Here is a 4,633-nt window from a genome sequence, read left to right as displayed (position 1 = left end):
TTTGGCATTAATCTGAACAGTATCTGGTATATGGTCTAAAACCTTTGAAGTCTTTTGTTTTTATCTGAGACAGATGATGTGTTTATAGTTAATAACAAATTTATCAGCAGCATTACATTTCAGTCAGCTGCCTGACATGTTCTGGAGAAAAGGAATGCAATACAATGATTAGACAAACACACTGTTTAAGATTTTAGAAGCAAAATAAGGGGCTTCTTGTTCTAAATTATTCCTCAATTTGTTCATGCAAAATCCTTTCAAGAAAGGACAGTTTTACCTCAACTGCAGTTGCATGTTAATCTCCAAATGAAATACTACTAGTAGAGGTAGTCTATTATCTTGAAGAGGTTTCATTCATGTAGCAAGTATGGTGTAAATTCCATTTAATACCTCCAAAGAATTATGTTCAGACTTCATATGAATAATTATTTTTTTTAATCCAGAAGAGAACTGTTGCCATGGTGAAGGGACTCACCATGCCTTTTAGAAAAAAAAAGTCACTAGAAGAATTGGGAAAAAGGGGCAACTTGAGGCAATCACATGAAAGAAAGATTAAGTAGGCTGAGTGAGTCCACCAGGGAGCACTCAGAATGCTCTATGTTACTTAGAAACAATCTAGAGAAATATAAAGAATAACATTTTAGTTTACAGAAACCTCTCGCAATGGAAGGAGCTCTCTTGAAATTATTACGAAGGATAACTCTTCTCTGAGATTAGTTGAACTTGTATATCAACATAATTTTATTCTATCTAAATATTAATATACACCATTATATTAATAATATATTACTTCTATGTTAATATATTAATATTATATTAATTTATATATATGAATTTAATGCATTACATATACATTTTACATATACACTATATATAATAGTATATATCAAAATATAAATTTTCATAGTAAATTTTACAAATGATAAAGATGGAAGCATGTGTAGCCTGAAGCATAGGAAACCAAGACTTTACATTGTGTTTTTGTATGGAGGAGATGATGATTCTCAAAGAAAGATCCTGGAATATAGAAGGGAAATTTTTCTTTCATTCTGATTTTTCTAAACCCCACATTAATCATCATTATCATTTCCGTGCATTGTGTTGTTTGGGGGCCTAGGACAAAATGCAGAGAATGATGAGCTTTGAACTTCCATGCTTCCTTTTTGGAGTGGAAACATAGCTTCTTTGGGTTTTACGCAGAGGCAAGGTAAAATAAAGAACACGAGTGAGTAGGGCCTAGCAGAAACACAGCAGAAATGAAGCCGGTCTAAAATGGCACCCCGCCCCCAGCTTCCCTATGTCATAAATAACAACTCATAGAGCAGCTCATGGATATTCAGAAACACAGAAACCAGTGAAGAACATAAAGTACGCAGGCCTGATGGAAGAGGAGCACTTTTGGAGTGATCTCTTTGGTACAATGAATTTTAAAATCATAAGACGGGGCGCCTGGGTGGCTCAGTCAGTTAAGCATCCAACTACGGCTCAGGTCATGATCTCGCGATTCATGTGTTCAAGCCCCGTGTTGGACTCTGTGCTGACAGCTCAGAGCCTGGAGCCTGTCTTGATACTGTGTCTCCCTCTCTCTGTGCTACTCCCTCACTCGTGCTCTATCTCTCTCTCAAAAACAAGCAAATATTAAATAAAAATAAAAAATAAAATAAGACCGTAAGACAATAGTTAAGGAAAAGAGGGGCACCTGGGGTGGCCCAGGTGGTTAAGCGTTTGGCGTCAGCTCAGGTCATGATCTCACTGTCATGAGTTTGAGCCCCACTTTGGCCACTGTGCTGACAGCTCAGACCCTGGAGCCTGCTTCAGATTCTGTGTCGCCCTCTCTCTGCTCCTCCCCTACTCATGCTCTGCCTCTCTCTGTCTCTCAAAAATAAATAAATGTTTAAAAATTTTTAAAAATAGCTAAGGAAAAGAGATATAATGCTATATTGGGAAACCAAAAAAGATTATCTTTTTCAGCTTTAAAGATACTATGATTCTAGGGCTTTAGATGATTTGAAATGAAAAATTAAGAGACCATGGCAAGTGTAATTATCTATACTAAAGTAGAGTAGTAAAAACTTTATTGAATGTTTATTTTCACTGAAAGATTAAAAAAATAATGAATCATGAGAACTTAGGTGGAGCAGCACCTAGGATGGTGCCGGGCGTGTAATCAAGGCCACTCATTTTTTAAGCTGAATTATCCCATTAATTGGAGTCTGCGAGTTAAGCACTTAAGGAACGTCTTTCCTCTGTGAATGACTGTGTTAGAAAAATAACAACAACACATAGAGTTGAAAATAAATATATTTTCTAAAAATCTTATACATATAGATACAAAAGCCATATATTTGTTTAGACATAGAATATATATTATTGGTGATATGCATCAAATACTAATATCCTTGGAAATACATTAGTGTATTCTTAAATGGTGTGAATGTAGTTCCTTGCATTTAAAAAGTTGTATACCGGGATACTTGGGTAGCTCAGTCAGTTAAGCATCTGACTTCAGCTCAGATCATGATCTCACGGTTCATAAATCAAGCCTTGCATAGGGCTCTGTGCTGACAGCTCAGAGCCTGGCGTCTGCTTTAGATTCTGTGTCTCCCTCTCTCTCTCTCTCTGCCCCTCTCCAATTTGCACACTGTTTCTCTCTCAAAAATAAACATTAGGGGTCGGGAAGCAGAGGCGGTCAACAGCTAGTTCATCGGTGCCGGTGGAATTTGTTCGTTCCGTGCCTCGTCTCTCCCTGGAAGGGGAGGGGGGCTTTGACACCGAGCAAGGGCCGCCGCCGCTGCACTTCTGAGCTTGAAGTCGCTAGGACTTCTCTCTTACTTGTGTGCTGAGGAGACTCAGATGTTGGCCTCAGCTCCCAGGCTGAACTCGGCAGATCGGCCCATGAAAACTTCTGTATTGAGACAAAGGAAAGGATCCGGTCGAAAGCAACATCTGTTATCCTGGGCTTGGCAGCAAGGGAGGGGACAGGTGGTGGAAATCCTGCAATCCGAAAAGCAGACTGAAAGGTGACAAGAAGCTGAAGATGGGCGGCGGAGAGAGGTAGAACATTCCAGCCCCTCAATCGAGAAAGGTTAGTAAGAACCAGCCACAGCTTAATAGACAGAAGACCAAGGATCAGAATTCCCAGATGAAGATTGTTCATAAGAAAAAAGAAAGGGGACATACTTACACCTCACCAGCAGCTGCACGGCAGGCCATGCAAAACGGGGGGAAGAACAAAACTTTCCCAAATAATCAAAACTGGAACTCTAGCTTATCAAGTCCTAGCTTGCTTTGTAAGTCTCAAACTAATCAGAACTATGCTGGAGCCAAGTTTAGTGAGCCGCCATCGCCAAGTGTTCCTCCTAAACCACCCAGCCACTGGGTTCCAGCTTCCTTTAATCCTTCCGATAAGGAAATCATGACATTTCAACTTAAAACCTTACTTAAAGTGCAGGTATAAGATAAAATACTGTTTAGTTATATTTGAGGGTAGTTGTCAGTCGTTTACTAAATTCACTAGGGAATTCATCTATTTGTGTAAAATTGCTAATTAACATAGAAAATCTAATTAGCCCTCCCCTTGTTTTAGATGTTGTGCGCACTGTCATGTAATGGTCGTATCAGTGCAACTTAAAATAATGGAATTATTCATAATAGTACTTGATACTGTTCTCACTTGAGGAACTTAAGTGGTTTTAAGTTTAGATTTGGGGAATGGTAATCAACTTTTCCTATTGTTTGTTGGGCGAAGATACTAATTTAAGATTATTATTTGTGGATCAGTAGATTGACGTGTTGAAAGCTAGTGAATCTGATTATAAACCTCTAGTTAACACACACAGGGACTGAATAGTTGAATGTTTGAAAGTTTCAAGTCCTAGAAAGACCCAGACCAGTAATATGCCAACAACCTGATGCACTGCCAAAAAGAAAATGTGAATTTTTCTTTGAGAATGGTTGGATTTAGTAAACCATGAATGTACAAAGGGCACTAAGCAGCTACCAAACTGAGGAGGAGGCGGTATACCCCGAGGGCCGGTTCCTTCATGCAGTGGCTAAGCGTCTGCCAATGAACGTACCCAAACCAGTTTATAGAAACAGTATTTGGTGGTCACTGAGTAGCTTTCAAAATACATTTTTGTATTCTAGCACTGCATAAGCTATTCTGACAGTGATCTGGTCTCAAAAATGATCCCTGCAAAACTTACGTGGGGAACTATATAATGTGAAAGTTTTAAGTACCTAGGAAAGAGCCATGTAAATATATGTAATAAACTTGTAGCATATGTAAAATTTTGTTGGCATTTATCCTATAAAAAATAGAATATTTTAGTATGAATTTGCTGAATGTAAGACCATGACTCTTGTTTTTTATGCTATGGCCTGATTTTAAAGGTCCAAAACAATGTGGTTTTTTAAAGTTTGCCCTTGTGCTGAAGTGCCAGTGTATGTATCATTGATCTGCTGGTAAACTAGATTTCAAAGTAAATCCTGGTGTAAGAAGTTTTATATAACTGTAAAGGTTTTAAAGCTGCTAAAACACTTCCTATTTTTAAGAGATGTGAAATGCAGTATAGGACTATTTTTAATTTTTCCTCTATCCCAAAGATTCACTATTAAAAGGTCCCTCCAACCT

At 38.2% G+C, this 4,633-nt stretch overlaps 1 pseudogene; it reads left to right on the top strand.

Moving 5' to 3' along the window:
- Positions 1-3,037: 3,037 nt before the first annotated feature.
- On the top strand, positions 3,038-3,477 carry LOC115306508 (annotated as a pseudogene).
- Positions 3,478-4,633: the final 1,156 nt, after the last annotated feature.

Source organism: Suricata suricatta, chromosome 2 (assembly GCF_006229205.1).
Source record: "Suricata suricatta isolate VVHF042 chromosome 2, meerkat_22Aug2017_6uvM2_HiC, whole genome shotgun sequence".
Lineage (NCBI taxonomy): Eukaryota > Metazoa > Chordata > Mammalia > Carnivora > Herpestidae > Suricata > Suricata suricatta.
Note: the sequence above shows the minus strand (reverse complement) of the source record. Positions and strands in the feature narration are given on the sequence as shown.